Source organism: Crinia signifera, chromosome 19 (genome assembly GCF_055691185.1).
Source record: "Crinia signifera chromosome 19, ASM5569118v1, whole genome shotgun sequence".
NCBI classification, from domain to species: Eukaryota; Metazoa; Chordata; class Amphibia; order Anura; family Myobatrachidae; genus Crinia; species Crinia signifera.
This window is the reverse complement of record NC_139226.1, coordinates 35848032-35870644: the sequence shown is the minus strand read 5'-3', so window position 1 is coordinate 35870644 and position 22613 is coordinate 35848032. Positions and strand designations below refer to the sequence as shown.

The following is a 22613-nucleotide window of genomic DNA, read 5'->3' as shown; positions in this document are numbered from 1 at the left end:
CATCCAAATATAAGCTGGAGAAGCTTATTTAAGCATTAAAGTCCAAGAGTAATCAAATCCATACAGGAAGTGATGTCACTCCTGAAATCCCTATATATATCCACCAGAACACACTGGTATCCATTCAGCTTTTGGATTCCAGAGAGTGCACACCCGGTTGCCCTAACACATGTAAGTGGTTATCCTTATCTTTGGTTTTTCAATCACTGCCATATCATACCCTCCAACTGTACCGTTTTAGCCGGTACAGTACCGTTTTTTAACGGCCTGTACCGGCTAAAAATCCTTGTACCGATTGTACCGTTTTTTTTTTCATTTTTAATACAGTAGCACTGCACTTCCTCCCCCGAGGTGGCCAAGGGGACTCTGGGAGATGTAGTTTCCTACACCGCCGGCTGCTTATTGGGTAGTGTGAGGGGTAGCCAGCTGACAGAACTACAACTCCCGAGGTGCACCACCTTGGGGGGGAGAAGGGACAGAGGCGGAGCGTGCCGCGAGCCAATCACATGGCAACAAACTGAGAGGTGGGAGAGCATCGGCGGGCGCCGGGTTAATGAAAATGTGCAGTGCGGAGCGTCTGTGTTTGCTCCAATTCTGCTGCCCATGTGGAGTCAGTGCTATCAGGTATAGTGGTTGCTGCTCTGTGCTATACTCAGACCCCGGTTGCCGCGTGTGCTTATGTGAGCGGGCCAATGCGGGGACACTGTAACATAGCAGCAGCAGCATTAGTATAATTTTATGTTCCACTCCAGTACCATTGAAAGTATAGAAAACGAGGTATGACCACGCCCCCTCCCCATGGCCACACCCCCTTTTCCCAGTTGTACCGAATTCACCCCTTCAAATGTTGGAGGGTATGCCATATAAGTATCTTATGTATGTACATTTAAATCAATTGTCCACATTTTGACTCATTTTTAGATGGGACTATTTTGTCACAAAGGAATTACTTTGAGGCTTTATTCTGTGGTTATTAACCTCCGCATATCAGGCCCTTAAAAAGAACTGGCCGTTGCTCCTTCCCTAGATCACGGGTACAAACAAGCTTCTGTAAGTAGATAAAACCAGCAGTTCTCCACAAGAAGATATTTTAGAACACTCATTCTATTACTATATCTCTCCTCCAGATGTTGTTTCTTTTTCGATACTGTATTATTGACACAACTCGACCAGTGTATATCACACAAATCGACCAGTGTATATGATAATTGAAGTTGTACAAAGGTATATATATATAATTATTTTATATTTTTCTTCTTCACCTGGGTGGGGTATTCACTCATCTAAACACGAGATTTATAATTGTTTAATATTAATTCTTAATATTGTTGTTATATGTATTTTATCACATACATCAGGATCAGGAAGATCCCTCTGTAAATATTCATCAATTGTATGTATATGTTCATCACTGAATCACATTGGTATTATATATAACCATATGAATTAGGATCAGCACGATCCCCTGGTAAACTTAACATTATTAAATGTATGTATTAGTTTATCACAGAATTGAATCACAACTTTTCACGAACTTTAAACCATGTAATTAGTAATGAAATCATGTATAAATCAATCACGTTTTGTATATTGTATATATATCATTCCTTTTTTCGCTTTCTCTCTCTCATCCTCCTCTCCGTTCTATATCCTTCATCACCAAAAAATGTCTCTTTATTCTAAATGTACAAATGAAATTTTTTATTTACAATTTTTTATCTGTATTGAATTTACAGTGCCATTTGGTTATCAAAAATGTTACATATAAGCCCCTGATGAAGTCATTTCCATGACGAAACGCGTTGGGCCTGCTTCACCAAGTGAATAACAGAAACTTGCTGAAATAAAAAAGCTGTTGTATTTCTGCACTTTTATGTATTGCCTATAAGGCTTTTATATTAAATCATATTGTGTTTTAAAAAAACTGTGTAATTTCTGGTAGCGCACTCTGAACTCTTATTTCCTTTTTCATCTCTAAACCTACCTGGGTCCCGCCTAACAGGGGATCCTCAGAGTTGCTGCAACAAAACCGTAGTGCGCGGTATCGGGCACCTCTTTGTCTTTTATATTTATATATATATATATATATATATATATATATACTTATATATATATACATATATATATATATATATATATATATATATATATATATATATATATATATATACTTAACATCGGCACTCACCTTTCCTAGTTTTGGGGTGCCCTATGGCTTGTGACCACATTGTTTAAACAGACGTTGGAGGGGCTCTGCACACACTAAATTAACTGATAATAAATAGTGGAGATTTGGTTCATGAATTGATCAATGCATTTAAGCCTGCAGCCCCCGTCAAGGGACCCCACTGTTCTGCAGGTCCTACCACTATCGCTGAAAATGGCTACAATACACATAGCTATCACATCAATGTTTGATACCAGGCATGTTATCTGGTCTGAAGCTCACAACAGACTGTGCTTTTATAGGTGAGCAGCTACCAACACACCTGTCACTAATCATCTAGGTAAATGGCTAACATAAGCTATGGAATCTTAGTTAAAACATGGTGCATGAGAGAATGTGACCACAATAAGACTAATTAAAAAAATTAATCTAATAAACAATATATACACTTAACATCGGCACTCACCTTTCCTAGTTTTGGGGTGCCCTATGGCTTGTGACCACATTGTTTAAACAGACATTGGAGGGGCTCTGCACACACTAAATTAAGCGATAGTGGTAGGACCTGCAGAACAGTGGGGTCCCTTGCTGCAGGCTTAAATGCATTGATCAATTCATGAACCAAATCTCCACTATTTATTATCAGTTAATTTAGTGTCTAGAGCCCCTCCAATGTCTATATATATATATATATATATATATATATATATATATATATATATAGTTAGCGAAGAACAAAGGCCGCCTTTGTTCTTCCCTAACTACCAATTATATAGAAAGGCACTGCAGCACGCAAACCTGAGGGACAGAGTGCCGGTCCGCCCCACCAAGATATATATATATATATAGCTTGGTGGGGCGGACCGGCACTCTGTCCCTCAGGTTTGCGTGCTGCAGTGCCTTTCTATACAATTGGTAGTTAGGGAAGAACAAAGGCGGCCTTTGTTCTTCGCTAACTATATATATATATATATATATATATATATATATATATATATATATATATATATATATATATATATATATATATATATATATATATATATATATATATATATATATATAGACATTGGAGGGGCTCTACACACTAAATTAACTGATAATAAATATATATATATGGGGGGGAACCCTTCCTGCGCTAATGGAATAGGAGCAGCACCTCTGAAGGGTCTTCTTTTAGACAAGACCCAAATAATAGAAATGGAAAAGAAGGGGAGTATCAAAGTGCGGTAGTATACAATCAATACAGATTTGAAAATTTGATATTTAATATAAAACGTACAAATATATATATAATGTACAGAAATAAAACAAGCCCTTATTAGGGTATCGCAAATATACAAATGGTGAAAAAACATAAATAATTGCTGCTCAATTCAGAAGATCTTGATCACAAATAGATAACCTAACGCGTTTCGTCATATCATAACTTCATCAGTGGCGGACATTGCAATCGGCAGTGACTATGTGTGTCCAATACACAAAATATCTGGAGCTTTATGTCTCAGAATCAGTCCGGTCTGTTTCCAATAATCGGAAAAGAACAAGGAATGGTCCTAGTATAGTATAAACAATCAAGGATTTTGCCAGATGAACAGAATCGTAAAAAATTAGCAAAGAGATCTGGAGCAGTTACATGCAGCAGGGGTTCACCAGTGTATATAATCCAATAATGGAGGCACACGGGAAACATTTGCTGAATATATATATATATATATATATATATATATATATATATATATATATATATATTGGATGACTTAATGAAACACGGGTGTGCATATATCTGCATGTTATCCTCCCTGAGTCCAGGTATATTGGATCTCCCTAAAGCTCCTCCAACTCATTTTGATGTCAGAACGTATGTACAGGTACAACATTTTTAAATGGGTGCTTACAATGTTAAATGCACCCCCATTGTCAACGGCACCCCTACTATCAACGCCAACCCAAAGTGTGGCGAGCGACAGCAGTTTCGGGCTCACTGCGCTTACCACACTATCTAAAATCAGCTCCTCGCCAACGTGGATAGTGGGGGTATGAAAAGGTCAGAGGACGCGTACCGCCGCCGCTTGCCACGCTTCGGGTTGGCGTTGATAGTGGGGGGTGGGTTGACAATGGGGGTGCATTTCACATTGTAAGCACCCATCAGGGTGCTTGTACAATTAAAAATCGCATCGCATGTCATTTGCTGGCATGCAATGCTATGCGATATTTCTTTGTACAAGCACTCCTGTTAATTTAACGGTAATATCGCATCGCATTCCACACCACTAAGTATGGTATGCGATGGGCGCCGTGCTAGGAAACAAGTACCCAAAACTGTCCTACATTACGATAAGAGATGGTATACATACATATATACGTTTGTAAATTGCTAGTGTGGTATGCACACAATGATACCCATGCAGTGTGGTTGTTGTGTGTGCAGAGTAGTGCAAGTATGCAGAGAGTATAACATGTGTGTGCAACAGTCGACTGAGGTAGAGTGTTATGAGGTAGAGTGTAATCAGTGTGTGTATAGAGTAGATCTGAAAACAAAGGTCTGAAAACAAAGATTATAAGAGTATAACCTTAATCAGTAATTGCAGTACTGTTTATATAGTGGTTTTGCTGCAGAGGTAGTACCCAATCCCCTTTACCCTCTTTTGTTCTATAATATGAGTTGAAAGAAGTTGATTCTGGTACATGGTTTTTAAACAGAAGCTTGGGGGAGTAGTGCGGCAAGTTGGGAGTAAGGAAGGCAGAGGTGTACCAAGACAATCAAATACTAATTATCAAGAGGGATGTACGTGGTTGGAGAATAATCTATTTCAGTGGATCCAGCTGCAGCACCAATCACATAGTGCAGGGGAGAACAGCTTAGCACATATATTACATACATCATAACATAGTTACATAGTAGGTAAGGCTGAAAAAAGACTTGCGTCCATCTAGTTCAACCTGGTATAGATATCCATTGCTGATTTGGTAGGTTCTGGTATTTTACAGACAAATTATATTTTTTATTTGTACCCATGGATGTTTTTCTCCAGTAAATGTTTGTCCAACTTTGCCTTGAACGCATTTAATGAGCCAGCCGTTACCACCTCTCTGGGAAGAGAGTTCCAGAGTTTGACTGTTCTGACCGTAAAGAAATTCTTTCTACTAGCTGAATGAAATCTTTTTTCTTCTAATCTATACTCATGCCCTCGCGTCCTAGATTCCTTTCTAGTAGAAAATAGGGTGTGTGACAGTTCCTTATATTGGCCCTTGATATACTTGTACATGTTGAGCATGTCCCCCCTTAAACATCTCTTTTCTAATGTAAATAGTCCCAAATTGCTTAATCTCTCCCCGTAGCTTGAATTCTCCATTCCCCTAATAAGCTTTGTTGCTCGCCTTTGGACTTTTTCTAATTCTATGATGTCCTTCTTATAGTGTGGGGCCCAGAACTGTACTCCGTACTCTAGGTGAGGTCTCACCAATGCTTTATATAGTGGCATAATTACCCTTGAGTCCCTAGTTTCCATTCCTCTCTTAATACATGCCAGAATTTTGTTGGCCTTTTTTGTAGCTACATTACAATGGGCACTACATCCTAGATTGCTGTCTATTTGGACTCCTAGATCCTTTTCAAGTATGGAATTACCCAGTTCCTCTCCGCTAAGGTTGTAACTTGCACACTGGTTGTGTCTCCCAAGGTGCATAACCTTACATTTATCTACATTGAACCTCATCTTCCATTTTTTTGCCCTCTCATCTAGAATTGCAAGATCATTTTGAAGCATGGTGACATCTTCTGGTGATTTGATGACTTTGCTAAGTTTTGTATCGTCCGCAAAGATGGGATACATTGCTGAGTAACCCTATCCCAATATCGTTAATAAAAATGTTAAACAAAATGGGCCCCAAAACCGAACCCTGGGGCACTCCACTTAGTACCGGTATCATATCTGATACGGCACCATTCACAACCACTCTTTGTTCTCTATTACATAGTCAATTCCCTACCCATCTGCAGATATTTTCACCCAATTCTAGGTTCTCCATTTTATTAATCAATCTCTTGTGTGGGACAGTATCAAATGCTTTAGCGAAATCTAGGAAAATCACATCTACAGCATTTTCATTATAAAGGTTTTTGCTAACCTCTTCATAGAACCCTAGTAGATTAGTTTGGCATGAACGATTTTTCACGAACCCATGTTGGTTAGTACTGAGTAGACGGTGATGATATAAATATTCCTGGATACCATCCCTTAAAAATCCTTCAAATAGTTTACCCACAATTGATGTTAAACTAACGGGTCTGTAATTAGCGGGATCTTCCTGTTTTCCTTTTTTGAATATTGGCACTACCTCTGCTATTCTCCAATCTTTTGGTACTATACCTGACGATAGTGACTTGCTAAAGATATAATGTAGGGGGGTAGCTAGTTCATCCCTTAATTCCATTAATACCCTCGGATGAATCCCATCTGGCCCTGGTGACTTATTTGTTTTGAGTTTGCTTAGCCTCAGTATTATTTCCTTCGGCGTGAAATCCACAATGAGATCTGGCTTATTTGTCCCGTTTGTGGTAAATGTTCGTTCCACAGTCTGCTCTCCCTTAGTAAATACTGATGAGAAGAACTCATTTAACAGTTTTGCTTTTCCCTTGTCCTCAGTAACACTTTTTCCACTAGTATCAGTTAGTGGGCCTATGTTTTCCTTAATTAAACGTTTACTATTTATGTATTTAAAAAAACTTCTTTGGGTTGGTTTTGCTTTCAGTGGCTATGCACTCTTCATATAATATTTTAGCTGCTTTGATTACCCCTTTACATGTATGTTTATATGTTCTGGCTGATCTCTCAGAGATCAGCAATGGTGTCTGTATTGGGATGGCAATTGAGGAGTTGAAACCGATGGTGACTCTCCCTGACATTTTCCCATCATATATAAAACAGAGCTAGGGGCGGGGGAGGAGACAGCATTTGGAGCTGACACTGCCTCCTACCTATAGTGTAAGCGCTCCGACATGGGATTAACCCTTCTTTTATCCCAGCTCAGAATGCCGGGTTGCTTGACCTTAGTAATTTGAAAAGGCCCTTTTACACCGCACAGTGACCCGGGTTGACCTGGCAACAACCCGGGTTAATTGTGCAATGTGAAAGGGGTATATGTGGAAGGCTCATTGGTTCCCAAACTCTGTCTTCAAGGCAGCATAACAGTCCAGATATTAGGGACATACATTTACAAGCAGAGGTGTATATATACACGCACAAGCAGAGCAGTAGATTTAAAGTACACGTCTATACTCTGGCATGGTATCCTTAGAACCTGGACTGCTGCGGTGCCATGAGGACTGAGTTTGGGACCCGCTGATCTAAAATGACAGACCTTAGAGGCAGGGAATGAGTAAGAGTCCTATAATGAGTTATTTGATGACCACAGTAAGTTTGCCGTGTGGGAGGAAATAACTTCGGAGTAAGTACGTGATAACTGCTCTAGATTATTTGGGGAAGAGGGGGGGGGACACACATAGTTGGGGACCAAAAGCAGCACTCGGGAACACAATAGCAACACAAAGTAGAGAGGGGACAGTTATTTTGATTTGGCCAATTCTTTCTCATGTGTCCTTCTTGGACAATTCTAGAAGCCCCTTCAAAACATTGCTAGCGAGCCAATAAAATTTGTAATGCCCCAGATGTGGTCTGGAGGTCAAAGGAGTCATCAGCGATAGACTGAGGCAGTAAAGTGACAGTATATATGTGTGTGCGCTGGCCATCAGATGTCTCAGATCTGATGTAGTGTAGATCAGCAGGTAACATATGTGGTAGTGGCAATTACTGCTGATTATGGGGAGCAGCTGCATAACATGTCCTGTACAGCATTATATACTTGGTATCTATACATGATTTTCACTGTGTGTTCCAGGAGGGAGAGAGCCAAGTAATGAGCCTGGAGGACAGAGAGTTATTGGCCAGTTTTACAGAGGAGGTGCACATACAACTTGGGATCAGTAAGAACTAGGAATTAATGTGTCTATAATGCAGAAATAAACACTTTGTACAACCATTGTCTGGTTTATGTAAGTCTAAGGGTCTAACCCTTAACTCCAGCACACAGTAATGTACAACCCTGTGTGGTGGTGCAGATCACTGAAGCACAAGTCTAGAAGAGCATAATGCACACAGACAATGGTATTAACCAGGTGGAGTTTCCTGCCAAGTAGGCAGTAAGTAGGGGGCAGGCAGACTTAAAGTTGCAGGTTATATTAGACAGTGCAGTCTCTTGTTGGAGAACAGCTTGGTTCCAAATGGAAGCTTCAAACACAGATGCAACATTTATTAAAATCAGCCCTAATGTACTATCACTAGGGTTATCTAAGTTCAAGCACTGTAAGTGGTTGTTATACACTTCTGATGACAAACACTCCAGTCCACACAGTTCTTGGCCTGTTTGCAAACAGTAGTGGAGCAATAAATATCCCCCCCCCCCTTGCAGCTGTTTAACCACTTTTTCCCTACAATATTTTTAGCACGATCAAAATAGTAAAACTATGGCAAGGCATGCTGGGATGCCAGTACTGCAGCAGCAGAAAGCCTGATTATTTGCCACCCATGCACTAGGCACTTGATGGCTAACCTTGACACTCCAGCTGTTGTTGTACTACACATCCCAGCATCAGTTTTAGCATGGCCAAAGAGCAAAACTGTAGCAAAGCATGATGGGATGTGTAGTTCAACAACATCTGGATTGTCAAGGTTAGCCATTAAGGCACTAGGCAGTACATTTACTGAAGTCTAAGACAGGGCTTGACAATTTTTTCCAAAAATCTTAAAGCCAGGATGAAAGCGTAGGAGCCAGCCAAACTAAAGGTGCGTACACACGGGGCAATATGATCGCTGGCAATATATTGCTCAGCAATCATATTGCCCCGTGTCCCGTTTTCATCTGCGACCAGAGATGGTCGCAGATGAAAATTTAAACACTGCTGGGTGAAGAGGAAAGGGATGTCGCTTGTCGGAGGAGCATGTCCCTCCGACCAGCGACCATTCAGGGGCTGAAAACGGGAGCGCGCACCCGGCGATTTATCGCTGGTGCACACTCCAATCACTGGCAATATGGTCTCTCAGCGACCATATTCCCAGCGATTTCAGCCCCTATCGCCCCCGTGTGTACACAGCAATAGGGTATCCTAGTACAGCTTACTTTCCTGCCATCTAAGCCTGCATCCCGAGCAGGTCATCTGAAGCATGAGTTATGATTGGAGTTTGGACAGGCTTTGGACTGAAACCCACACACTGCATCATTTAAATTTTTTTCACCAAATTACCATCTCTCACAGCTTCTAAACTGATGAAAGCTATGTATTACTCTTTGGTTTATGGTTTCTTTACCATGTACATCTTCATCATGTACCTCCGTCCCCACTGTATGCAAAGCCTGTATGTATGCTGTACTTTCACAGGTTGCACAACCTGCCAGCAACAACCTGTGCAGTGCACCTCAGATATTTACATAAACATGTAGCGTCCATTCTTGCACCCTGCATGTTTTGGGGTCTATGCTGTTCCTCTATCCTGCATGGGGTGTTGCTCTCTGCTTTTGTGCGTCTGGTGCTCCTTGGTCTGTATCTCAGCACTGAAGGTGCAGGCTGAAGTCGCCGGTGGTGGAGAGCGGCACTCTGGGGTGTGTGTCTTGGGTTTTTGGGAGTTGCAGGGTGCTAGAATGTACAATTTGTGGATCTATTCATGCAGTTTATCGTACAATTACACACATTAGATTTCCTATATGTGCATTGCATCCATGTGTGACTTATCTGCTAAACCTTCATAGTGTGCCCAAAATGGCTGCCTCATTTGGTATGCCTGTGGATAGGATTATAAACACATGGACCTGATGGTTATGCTGGGACACTACCCCTTGGCACTGGGATGCTGAAATCACCCATTTTGTTATCTCTCCTGGGCTTGACCTATTCCTCCCAAGATAATCCTACATTGTGCACCCAAGACTGCTGCCACGTCTGGTACCTTTTTTGGGTGAAATATATAACCCCTAGAAGTTATTACCCCACATATGCTTATTGTGCTCTCCACAGTAAGTCCTTAATTCTGTTTTTCAAATTCATGCAATGCTAATGTATTTGTTCAATGTACCATGTTTTTGATGTATTAAGAGACTTTTGAGTCCTATGGGAGAAAAGTGCTACATAGTTACTTCATGTCCTTCTGGAGCACTGCAGCATCCTCTTCCCAGATCCTAGCCTAGAAGCTGTGCAGCTTCTGAGGAAGGGCACATTAGCCCGAAAGCGCGCTTAAGCTGAGTGAACACCACCGAACGGATCCTGTTCCTGAGGCCGCAAGAGGGGGACTGCACTTTCCAACATCCACCGCTGGTCGGTTGCTTGAAGGACCTGCATGTTCCAGGGCACAGTTCCGGGATCCTGTCACCCTGAGGGGTTTTTTTCTGCTTAATTTTATCTACCACATGTGAGTGTATCTAATAAAGTGTTATTTTGTACTTTTGAAAAAAAACGTCTCTGCACTATATATACCTCTAATCAAGTCCACAGGGACATTTGCATGTGACAGATCGGAGAGGATGGAAAAGACCTTTGGATATGCCTACAATATCTATCTGAAATGTGAGTGCATTGAATACAACATCAAACCAGCATCTTATTTCAGACAATATTTCACTATGGTCTTTTTTCCTTGAGTTTCTTTTTAGATCACAGAGACTCTAAATGAATATACCTTAGCACATTGTGTAAGTGTTATATATCTGTAAACTCGCCAGTGGATATACACAAACATTGTTGTATAGAAGCTGTGCAGCAGCAAGGAGCCAACGGAATATGCTGTGCTATATAAGAAACTAGCTAAGGAGCCTGGGGTCTTACCCATCTGATCTGCCCACAACCAGATTCTGCTTCCTCCTGCAATGCAAAAAAAAAAAGTTGCCAGGAAGCAGAATCTGGTTGCCAGCCATAGCAACCAGACTCCCGGGACTTGTTGATCCTAAGAGATGTGTTGCTAGCTTGGCCTATCATTTTTCTAGGAAAAAAAAGCTAGTCTGACTGCTATATGCAACACAGACTTTAGCAGCTTCAGTTAATCTACCCCTATATATGCATAATATAGCAAAATGCTAACATTCCCTGCACCACATTACACAAATAAGACTAAAGGAGTGTTCCAAGTTACAGTATGGGCAGTTTCACAGAACTGTTCTTGGTTTCATTGAACTATACATCAGCCACAAAGAATTTGATTTAACATCTCCCCTTCCCATAATTTGCCCATTATATATGCTGCAGCTGTGCATTACCCAACCACCATCAGTGAGGTGGTCTAATCTTATGTCTTTAGCAGAGAGGTGCTACATGAAGGGATGGATCCAGCATTTTAAAGCTGTTTCAAGCTTTATTAGAGCCAGTGGACTGCTACGACCCTCAGTAGGTCTTGCAGAGAGTGTGCATTAGGTACAAGTTTGTTTAAACCAGTGGTTCGCAACGGGATGCAGTGTAAATCCCGGCGTTCAGAATCCCGACACTTTCTCCCTCCGGGAGTGTCCATGACACCCCCGGAGGGAGAATAAATTAGTGTGCCAAGCGCAGCGAGGCATTGGGGCCACTGCGTGGCGAATCCGCAAGGGGGGGGGGGATTTCGAACGCCGGGATAATGCTGGTCACCTCTAATTTTCTACCCCTGTGGGCCTCTCCCCTATGACAAGCATCCCGATTGGACAAGAGGAAGCACTATCTCCGTTTTATTATTATACCCTGAGTGAAATGGATCTACTCAATTGTGTTCTTGGATTGAGGGAAGGCTGGATTAAACCTAGTTTGGCACATCCTGTTCACTTTGCCCCTACAAAACATCAGTTTAATCTCCATTGTATGGGGGGGGGGGGGGGGGGGTGTATGTATAGTTTAAGACAGCTGCCTTTATGTTTTTAAAACGTATCCTATATTCTTTGCCCCCACTAATTAATCGGTCAATATACTTATTATTCTCAAGTAGTTGGGAGTAGGGAAGCCAATCCCGGAGCATTTTTTCAATCCCGGATTTCGGGATTGAAAAATGCCCAATCCCGGGATCGGCTTCCCTAATTTAAAAAACATACCCCGGCCGCCCCGCATATTTACTTACATGTGGGGTGGGGTGCGGCCGGGTGTGTGGGTGTCCAGCCAGCCGCCCGGGTGTCTGGAGCCGGCGGGCGGGTAGCCGGCCTGGAGGGTGGGCGCGTAGCGGCTAGCAGCGAGCCAGCCGGGCGGGGGCAAACGAATGCTGCACAGAGCCACACTGGCTCTGTGCAGCTGCTTGGCCTGCGCAGCGTGACCTCTGTACTCGTCACGCTGCACTGCCGGGGGAAGGGAGAAGCCAGGCAGCGTCTGAGCACATGCTCAGACGCTGGCCGGCATTAGACTGCGCATGCGCAGTCTAATCCTGAAATCCCGGCATTTTAGGGGCCAAATCCCAGGATCCTGCCGATCCCGGGATTGGCCACCCTAGTTGGGAGGTATATCTTAGATAGGATTCAGTATTGAATCCCGGCGGTTGGGATCCCCGCGTTCAGGATCCCGACAGCCGAAATGGGGGGGGGGAACGTGGATGGCCCTCCGCTTGCGGGCTCGCTGCGCTCGCCACGCAGCGGGCCCGGTGCCTCGCTACGCTCGGCACACTAATTTATTCTCCCTCCAGCGGAGGGAGAGTGTGTCGGCATTTCGGCGGTCGGGATTCCGGCATCGGAATTCTGAACGCCGGGATTTTAACTGCATCCCCTTAGATAGTATAGTTAGGAGGGTATGGGTTATGTTAATGGGATCCAGGTATACCTAAATTGGGGTAGGTCATACAGGGTGGGGGGTTATGGGGAGGTTTGATTTGGGATTGTGCTTTATTTTATTTCTGGTAGCAAATTTTCCATTTATGGGTTCTTTAGATTCTGTGCATGGTCTTGTGATATAGATTAAATGGTATCTATGAGTGAGGGTGATGTTCACTATACTACATAAGCACTGTGATATAAGATATCCTGCTTGGCCTATATCTGTCTATCCCTGAATGGCACCTTAGGGTATAGGAGTGCTTTACATTATGTGCGATGCTGCTCCATGATAAATGCGATTGTTACATTACCCCTTCTTATTCATAAGAGACTATAATTGTTTCTACCAGATATGTAATGTTACCAATGCTATAGCTACCCAATTATGTGTACGGGGTGCTTGTTATTGTTTGTCTACAAAAAACCTTTCAATAAAAATTGAATAAAAAAAACCCCTGCAACTCCGTTTCAATAAGGCAGCATTTGTTCAACAAGTGTGCTACCATTGTATGGTGTGATACAAGCGGTTTTCTAGAAACTCTAGGCCAGGCATGACCTATTGCCCTCCAGCTGTTGTGAAACTACAAGTCCCATCATGCCTTGACACAGTTTTGCTATAAGGGAATGCTAAAACTATGGCAAGGCATGCTGGGATGTCTAGTTTCATAACAGCTGGACAGGTCTGATTTAAGCCCTTATAGATGGACAGCAGCTGATTATACAACCCATCCCTGAGGCTAGTATGGAACTAGCCTCAGTCATAGCACCACCCTTATCAGCCCACTAGGTTAGAGCCTTCTAGGCACAGCCATGGGACAATATTCAGTGGTGGCTGCAGTACTGTGTAGTTGATCAGCTTCCCCAGCATTACTCATACCCAATGTGAGCACTAGGTTGCAGAGCCACTGTAGTGTACAAGGGGAAGTACTGCACACTTGATTTTGCACCCAAGGTGTAGCTGCTCAATACCTTAATGTGCTTCTGGTCCTTAACCCATTACCATGCCCCTGTTTTAGGCTTTCACATTTGGTTGAGATTATGCCTGACCCCTTGGCATCTGGTTCTTGATGCCCTCATATCTGTTTTTATGTACAATGTGTACCAACCAAATACAGTGGTGCAATATTCAGTGGTAGGAGTTGCTCCTCTGAACCAGTTGCAAGCAACAGTGTGGGACTGGAACATTCTCCTCTCACCCCTCAACATAGTGTCACCATGTTAGTTTCCATACTCATGCCAAGACAGATGTTGTTCACCCCAATACACAATGTCCAACGCTAGTTAATTTCAGACTTTTATTGCAATTTCCACAATATAACACCACATCTTCCTAGCAGATGAACACATTGCAGCTCCTGCTCCATCCAGTTTGCGTTTCCCTGCAGAAAGAAAGAGGATATTGTAAGGTCTGTAGGGACTGCATCGTGTACTGCAAGTGGCCTAGCCTGTCTCAGAATGTGTAAATGTTCTCATACAGAAGTCAAACAATGTAGGTAAAATACAAAGCATCACTGACAGGCTGTAGACATATGGGTTAATAGGTCACAACTTACCAGTCAGCTTCTTTTCCATGTCTGCGGGCCAGCATACTGCAAGATAAAGAACATTTCAGTCCAATATTCACCATTGTCCGAGTCAGTAATACAGGAGGGGAACAGAACTCAGCAGTCAGATCCATAATAGTGTGTCATCACAAGTCAGGTTCGGGATAGACTCATCATCGTTCAGGTATAACCAGCCATCAATTTACCCACAAGGGAGCAAGTTGCAATGAAAGCATGCAGAAACCCAGCAGCTCAGACCTAGGACTATATATGGCTTGTGAACTACACGAGGTAAATATAGTTATAGTTACACCCTCCTTGAGGGCATTGACATCTATAACCAGCATTGATGAATTCTCTAGACATATTATCAAACACTAGTTTCATTGACTGCTTACATCACTGTAGCAACTTCATTTATTCTGGCTTGTGTTCCCATTTAAGGCACCATACTCAACAGGTGTATTTAGAATGCTTAACCCTTTATGACCTTGTCCATTTAAAAGGACACTAAAAATTTGTCATTGCACTTAAAATACCTACATCCATTTAAATGTAGCGAAAGTTTTCCAGCAGTCTACAGTACCAGAATATTGAATTAGCATAGTTGCTGGTATAAACATGGTCATTTTAATCACATGGAACAAATTACAAGCCATGTTTTGGTGTTCCTTAGGGCCACAGCCTACTTGGCATGTGTCCGACACATTACCAGTGTCACTGGGATACACCAAAGGGTTAAACATATGCTTTGGTGGGGAATTTGTAAATGAGCTCCCTAGAATCACTCATAAATGGCCACACTTGAAATGGTTTTAGCCTGATTTAGTCACTTATGTTAAGACCCTCATGCAACATTACATAAACATACCTGACAAGGCAGCAGCTCCTGTCCTCTTAAGAGCAATGCATTGTGCGGTAGACACTATAAAGAAAAAGTTAGAGATCAGTCACAGAACAGAAAACACTAACCTACAGCTAGTCTAGATGTTTATGTAGCATCAGCAAAGCCATTTGGCATTATCGTCAGAGTCTCCATTGAGGCTTGGAAGACCATCGTGAGAATAAACATCATTTGCGCTACAGAGTCCAGAACCTTGATATTCCCAGCACCTAGATTACTAATTCAAGAGCACAGCTTGTCTCTTGTACCCACTTAGAATCAATTTCCATGGTAACTAGTTAGACCAGTCTACAACACGAGTAATAAAATGTGGATAAACCTACCGCTGTTCCACTCTCAGCATCCAGATTCATTTTCCATGTCCTGCAAAAGTAAAGCATAAACTAATCATGAGATGTAACACTACATTCTATCAACGTAAGTCAATGTGTTTTTCCAAGATTGTCTAGGCTGATTTGGCCATAGCCGTGCACAGTAAGTTTGTGCTCAGGGCCCCCAAACACTAGTGCAATTTTGGCCCTTTCCATCCAATACTGAGACACCAAGACAAGAAGTCGGATGAGGCCCAAATCGAATACGTTTAACTGCCAATTCCGATGTGCAGTCCAGGAGACGCTGCAGTGAATGGGGACCTTTAAATCAAAATTGCCTTCTCTGCTGTCTATTTGGCCAGGCAATTGTGATGCTGCCCATTGCTATTGCCCAGTGATTCTGGTTAGCCTTGCCATAGGCCAAATTATGTGTTGCCAGGCAATAGAGATGCCTGAAGTGTACACCGATTCTGGCTACTCAAAATTCCCTGGTTAAATCTGTGTAAACCCCTTTCATTTGGATGGGGGGGGGGGGGGGGGGACCTGTTATGCTGGTTACACACCACAACAATGTGGATTGAGAGTCATAAATTGATCATGCACCCGATTGTGACCTGTACCCACTGTAAGGGTCATTTATAGATTCTACCTGTGGCAGGTAGGATCTGAGAAACGACCCATGCATTGGATCAGAAGTGGCCCAACACATGCCCAATTTAAATTGGGTCATTTTGGGCCAAATCATCCTGGTGTGTAACCTGCATTAGCACTCTGCAGGATTACTAGGGGATGGAACTATCAAGGTGCCCAAACATGGTACGATAGCACCATGCGATGCACGATCCTGCAGGCATCTCAGTACAAAGAGTATGTGCTGCCTTCTGATTGCACACGATGTGGCCCATAACGGGTGCGATCACCGCACAGTGTATGGGCACCTTTAGATGCAGGTCAGCTTTTACATAAAAGTTGGCTTGGAAGCACAGAGGAAGCCAGGCACCCATTACAGATCAGACTGCTACTTCAATCTGCCCATCTCATATTTGTTACAACTCATGTAAAGTAAAGGAACAGGAAACCCATTAAAAATCCTTTAGACCTGCAATAAGTGTCCCACATGACAGAAGGTCGTTTCCATTGAGATCTAGTAAAGAGCTTGAACTCAGCAGTCAGATCCATAAAGTTGTGTCATCACAAGTCAGGTTCGGGATAGACTCATCATCGTTCATTTACTAATCCGGATACTGGCTCTCATGTATGCACAGCGCAGTGGAAAGATGCAAACTAAACCAGATCCAACCTCAGACCAGACTGATGAATCAATGACTACACAAAGCTAGGCCACAGGCTGTACGCACCTGGAGTTATGATGGGATGTCACATAGCAGTCAGCTGCTCAGTAAGACGGTCCTCTTCTGTGAGTAACCAAAGACACCTTAGTCCTCCATTAGATCCTAGAACAAAACCTCAAATTATTCCAGCAACTTATTAAGGGAAGAATTTGATTATACAAGGTGGTCATTTACTGTGATGGGAGCTTTGGCTACATTAAGTTACAGCAATAGGCAGCTTATTGTGGCTATGGCCCCCACCTGAACCTGCCATAGCAATTGCTGACAAACCATAGCGTAGGAGAAAGTGAAGCCTGCCTGTACCCAAGGTATCCGAGATAGGAACACAGTATAGACATCCACTTACCAGGGTACTAGTGTTAGACGGCTACTCTTTAGAAACTAGCAAGCCTGCTCAAAGCAAATGCTTGGACAGCTAGTCTGCTACCTTGTGATTGCGTCTGTGCATGTGAGAAAGATGTAGTTTCAATTGCTGCCTAAAGATGGCAGTTTGATACCCAGAGACAGACACTAAACTTTATGTATCTGCAGATCTGAGTCTCAGAAAGTGCTCAAATTAGGGTACATAATGTTAAGTGTTGCCACTAGGCTGTATTAGCGGTGCACTGCCTGATTTTTAAAGGGAAAAATGCGCCCTGCCCCTGTAGCAGCACGCTACCTGTCCCTGTTGGTGTGCACAGGGGGAAGAGCTAAACCCCATTGCCCCAAACCAGTGAAGGTTGTGTCCAATGAGCCACTAGCTGGGTTGCTCTGTATGTACCCTCCACCCTACCAGTTGGAATGGAAGCACGCAGGCAGCAGTTATAGGTCAAACTGCTCTGCTTCATTCCACCCATATCCTTTGGGGTCAGACAGAAAACCAGGTAAAACTCCTTTAGACATTCAGCCTGTGTTCCACATACTGGTAGAAGGTACCAGAATAAAATGAGGTGTGGTATATTTCCGACAGTCAGAATCCCAACTGCACAGCGTGGGGAGTGCAATGAAGCCCCTTGTGGGCTCGCCACCTATATTATTCTCCCTCTATAAGGTCATGGACCCCCACGAGGGAGCAGTCGGAATTCCAATGTCGGAGGAATGACTGTCGGAATCCCGACTGTTGGGGAGCTGTCCGGCACCCATTAAATGGGGTCTTGCTGTCAAAACCAAAGGTGACTAGGTAGAAAAAAAAAAAAAAAAAAAAAATTGGATGTACCTTCAAAAAAATAGCCAAATAGGAATAGGGGGGGGGGGGGGTTGGACCCAAATTGGGGTATATAAAGAGTTTAGTCATTCAGAGTATGTCCCAGGGGTTCTGAGCCAAATTCACCAAGCTCATCACCCTTTCAGAGGTGGTGAATTGAAATCGTACACAGAACCAGACAACTGAATAGCCTCTTACTGTGGGTCACTCTAAAAGCAGATCAATGCTAATTGAATACCCATTAAATGCACTGTACTGCATCAGCAAAGCCAATTGGCATCATCGTCACAGCCTCTGCATGGAGACTTGGAAGACCATCGTGAGAAAGGACATCATTTGCAGTGCAAAACTAGGGGGGTATATTTACTAGAGTGGTGGTATGTAGAAGTGGGGTTCTTGCCCATAGCGCAGGTCCTAGATAACTAGAATCTGATCTGATGTTTGCTTTGGCCAACATCCACTCCTACAAAACCAAATGAAAGCATTAATCAGAACACTTACGGCATTTATGCAATAGGTCCTCCAGCTTGCAGTCACGGATTTGTCCAGACCTAAAAAAAAAGTAAATGAAGTGGTGATTTTTGTCCTATTGGCAGAATCCAGGTCTATAACCAAGACTATAGATCTATTCCACTGACTACACAAGCCACTTGCTTACTTCATACAATGCTTTTAATACAGAAGCAAACTTGCTATGACATGTGCTCTAGGGATGGCCATCGACCATTCAAAATATCGATTTATGGCTTATGTTGAATACTATTGCCATTGATGGGGGGGGGGGGGGGGGGGGGGGGGTTGGCATAGTAGAAAGTATATATTTTTTTCTTCAAGCTGCCAGGAGCGTAGCTCCGCCCCACTGACAGCCAGAAGCCCCATCCCCACATTTTGATTGTTCCTCGGGACATTTGGCAAAGAACAACAATCAATAGTTAAAAACTACCGATTGTTATCCATCACAGTTCCTGACTATTGATAGCTGGGTACAGAATCAACATCGATAGCAACTGCACTGATGGCCATCCCTAGTGTGCTCCATGCCAGCTGAGCCACGAGTGCTGTGTAGGAGAAGAACTAGATTGAATTTCCCTACAGATATGATAGAAGTAAACCTACAGTAACAAGGTCTAATACATGGGATGATGTTGTGAACTCAGCAGTCAGATCCATAATAGTGTGTCATCACTAGTCAGGTTCGGGATAAGACTCATCATAGTTCAGTCAAGTCTAAGGCAACAACACCTCCCAGTGTATCTACACCAGTATATAGTATGGCTCTTTGTATTTGAGCAACATTTTCCCTCTGCCAACAGAAGAAAAGCTATAGGAATACCAGTCTACAGAATAGGCCTATTCTCAGGTGTGTAAATCCCAGCACTATGAGTTACTAATGAAGGACTTGAACTGTAGAATACCTGTTCTGCAGAGGACTCCTGTCTGCATGTCTGTACAATGAAGAGTATGCCAGGACAATAGTGTAGGACAGATTCTTTCATGACTGAAAAGAATGGAGAAAATTGGCACTTTAATGTGGTGGAAGATCAGGTCGGTTCATGTAGAAGCATTTACACATTTCATAACATAGAAATATACAGAATGGGAAGTATCAGCAGTAAGCAGATCCATGTAGGGAGGAATTATTTTTAACTACTCGACGAACCAGATGTATTAAGCTTCAAAGAGTGATAAAGTGGAGAGTGATAACCAGTTCTTAAATGCCATGTTACAGACTGGGTTTGAAGAAGGAGTTAGAGTCAATTGGCTGGTTTATCACTCTCCACTTTATGAGAGTATGAGTATGAGGGCCCTGAAGAAGCTACACTGCGAAGCGCGTGCCAGCTAGCGGTGCGCAGGCAGTTGTGTGCTGTTATTTTCATTGTAAATTGCATTTTGATTTATGTACCACAGTGTGTTGCCTTGTAAGCCCTTATAAGGGCCACAACTCACACCTGTGCCGCAGTGAGATACACCCCACCTTGGGAGTTCTCACTTTTTCTCTGACCTCTCTCCATTTTGAGAGCCATCAGAGGTGATTCTGCTGTTCCCTGGTCTATGGACAGGGACACAGCTCACCTCTCTAGCTGTACCCACAGCCAACCCACCCTCCCCTCATATCATAAGGTCCTCTAGGGTTGAGGTCTCTGTCATTGTTACAGATGCGACACCCCATTTGAGACCTTAGGGGAAGAGGTGGTTGATACCTGTGCCAGGTGACTTATTCAACACCTAGGTCCTACAAGGCACGAGAGTGGGCTATAAGGGGTGACTTTGTCTCCCCCTGATTCTTAGGGGCACATCCCTCCTCAGAACCCTCACTTTTGTCTGCCATAGGCGACCTATATCAGGCACCCGGGGTTAGAGTTCTCTGCTATTTATGACAGATAGGACACCCCAGTAGCTGATTTTGGTCACATACAGCTATGTGGACTCTGTGATATATTATAGAGACAGCACCAGTGTATTTACAGTCAGAGACGGCACACATGTGAATTTAGTTATTTATGCTATAAGAGTGGAGTCATCAGAGGTCAGCTGACCCAGCTCCCTTGGCAATCTCCTACTACTGTTCGCCGTGGACATTCTAGACCCACGGCTTGAACAGAGGCATCCACACATTGTGAATCACTTACAAGTGTACAGCCACACCTGCCTGCCACCTTTGTTTTAATAAAAGTGTGTTTTTCCTACCCTTGTACGTTATATGTGTCTTTTAACTAATTTTCGCAGCCTTTTAAAGGTATAATAAAAGTTAATTTTTATTGTATGATTTACTCTGTGGTGCACCCACAAAAGGACACTTTTTTTCTTCGTATCCTATGCTCCCAAACCTAGTGTCCAGAGGTAGCACACCCCTGCCTATGTAGGTTTAACCTCACACATACTATTTCAGGGGTCCGAACATATTTAGTCTTGTGCGATTGACCAAAACCTCACACCTCCCTCCTATGCAGACAGCAGCAGAGGTGAATGAATGCCTGTGTGCATCCATTCACTTTATGGATGGAGGCAGCCCAGCAGCTTACCTGGGCGCTGGGCTTGCCCCCAGCGTGTCGGTCGCCGTTGTGGGGGTGACAGCCGGCGACATCTCAGAGCGCCAGCTCAGGGCCCAGAATTCACTGGCATCCCCTACCTGGCATAATGCCAGGGGACCCCAGTGTAAAAGGGAACTGCCAGGTCACATCTGGGTTCAAAAACATCGGTGTGACCTGGCAGTTTTGGGGTGTGGTATTAGACAGGCTTAACAGACAAGGACTGCATCAGTGCATGGAGCATGATGAGTTGCCTTACACTGGCAGGTCATCTGATCCTTACTAAGTGCACTGTACTGCATCAGTAAAGCCAATTGGCATCATCGTCACAGCCTCTGCATGGAGGCTTGGAAGACCATCGTGAGAAAGGACATCATTTGCAGTGCAACACTAGATAAATCTAGGGAAATCTAGTAACAGCACAAGAACACTTACATCATTTCTTAAATGGGTCCCTCCTCCAGCTTGCAGCCAGGGCCTGCGCCACAAACCTAAAAGCAAAGAAATAGCTTCAGTTAAAAAAAAGCCACTGGTCAGTAACATCTGTAGGCAAGTTGCTACTCTGGGCACAAGACCTACTGGTATAAAAGTCACTACAGATGATAGCTTACACAAGACTCTGTAGGTTTGGCTAGTGCAGTCTGAGGCACCGGCTTGGGGGCTTGGAACTAAAACCTGGAGATGCAGACACATAAATCTAAGAAGCCGTGAACTCAGCAGTCAGATCCATAATAGTGTGTCATCACTAGTCAGTTTCGGGATAGGCTCATCATTGTTCAGGCAATTCTAGAACACAGTAATTCCTCCCACTGTTCAGTTTGAGCACAATTAGGGGCAGATGTATTAAGCATTAAGAGATAAAGGCCAGGGTGATAAGGAGAGATAAACATCCAGCCAATCAACTGCTAACTGCCACGTTACAGCCTGTGTTTGAAAAAAAGTCAGTAAGGAGCTGATTGGATGGACATTTATCTCTCCTTACCGCCCTTGGATTGCTCTCTTGTTAAAGCTTAATACATCCGTCCCTTAAAGCCATCTTTGATAACATCCTGTTCCACATTTGTGCTCAATGGAAAACTAGCAGCAAGGAAAGGCTGCACTTTGGTTGGTCACTTTCTAATGCCCCTATTTAACTCTGCAACATAGGTATAAGTAGGGATGGCCAGCAAGAATTAGGCCTTTTCTTAGGTCTGCAAATTCCAGCACTATAAGTTACTAATGAAGGACTTGAACTGTAGAATACCTGTTCTGCAGAGGACTCCTGTCTGCATGTCTGTACAATGAAGAGTATGCCAGGACAATAGTGTAGGACAGATT

At 43.2% G+C, this 22613-nt stretch overlaps 2 long non-coding RNA genes and 8 other non-coding genes across 10 annotated transcripts; 1 reads left to right on the top strand and 9 right to left on the bottom strand.

Moving 5' to 3' along the window:
* Positions 1–980: 980 nt before the first annotated feature.
* On the top strand, positions 981–2044 carry LOC146041790 (uncharacterized). The gene is made up of 3 exons (XR_014463591.1): positions 981–1050; positions 1128–1224; positions 1737–2044. It is a non-coding gene; the product is annotated as an uncharacterized LOC146041790 (long non-coding RNA).
* A 12210-nt stretch (positions 2045–14254) lies between these two features.
* On the bottom strand, positions 14255–18231 carry LOC146042382 (uncharacterized). The gene is made up of 5 exons (XR_014463853.1): positions 17091–18231; positions 15745–15784; positions 15389–15442; positions 14527–14562; positions 14255–14352 (listed from the first exon to the last, which is right to left on the bottom strand). It is a non-coding gene; the product is annotated as an uncharacterized LOC146042382 (long non-coding RNA).
* On the bottom strand, positions 14417–14493 carry LOC146044498 (small nucleolar RNA SNORD34). Its single transcript, XR_014464935.1, has one exon. It is a non-coding gene; the product is annotated as a small nucleolar RNA SNORD34 (small nucleolar RNA).
* LOC146044508 (small nucleolar RNA SNORD50) lies at positions 14632–14699 on the bottom strand. The gene has a single exon (XR_014464944.1). It is a non-coding gene; the product is annotated as a small nucleolar RNA SNORD50 (small nucleolar RNA).
* On the bottom strand, positions 15510–15597 carry LOC146044501 (small nucleolar RNA SNORD35). Its single transcript, XR_014464938.1, has one exon. It is a non-coding gene; the product is annotated as a small nucleolar RNA SNORD35 (small nucleolar RNA).
* Positions 16892–16959, bottom strand: LOC146044509 (small nucleolar RNA SNORD50). The gene has a single exon (XR_014464946.1). It is a non-coding gene; the product is annotated as a small nucleolar RNA SNORD50 (small nucleolar RNA).
* A 287-nt stretch (positions 18232–18518) lies between the features above and the next one.
* On the bottom strand, positions 18519–18608 carry LOC146044500 (small nucleolar RNA SNORD35). The gene has a single exon (XR_014464937.1). It is a non-coding gene; the product is annotated as a small nucleolar RNA SNORD35 (small nucleolar RNA).
* An 809-nt stretch (positions 18609–19417) lies between these two features.
* LOC146044510 (small nucleolar RNA SNORD50) lies at positions 19418–19486 on the bottom strand. Its single transcript, XR_014464947.1, has one exon. It is a non-coding gene; the product is annotated as a small nucleolar RNA SNORD50 (small nucleolar RNA).
* A 2102-nt stretch (positions 19487–21588) lies between these two features.
* On the bottom strand, positions 21589–21678 carry LOC146044504 (small nucleolar RNA SNORD35). Its single transcript, XR_014464940.1, has one exon. It is a non-coding gene; the product is annotated as a small nucleolar RNA SNORD35 (small nucleolar RNA).
* Positions 21679–22006: 328 nt separating this feature from the next.
* On the bottom strand, positions 22007–22074 carry LOC146044507 (small nucleolar RNA SNORD50). The gene has a single exon (XR_014464943.1). It is a non-coding gene; the product is annotated as a small nucleolar RNA SNORD50 (small nucleolar RNA).
* Between the last annotated feature and the right edge of the window lie 539 nt (positions 22075–22613).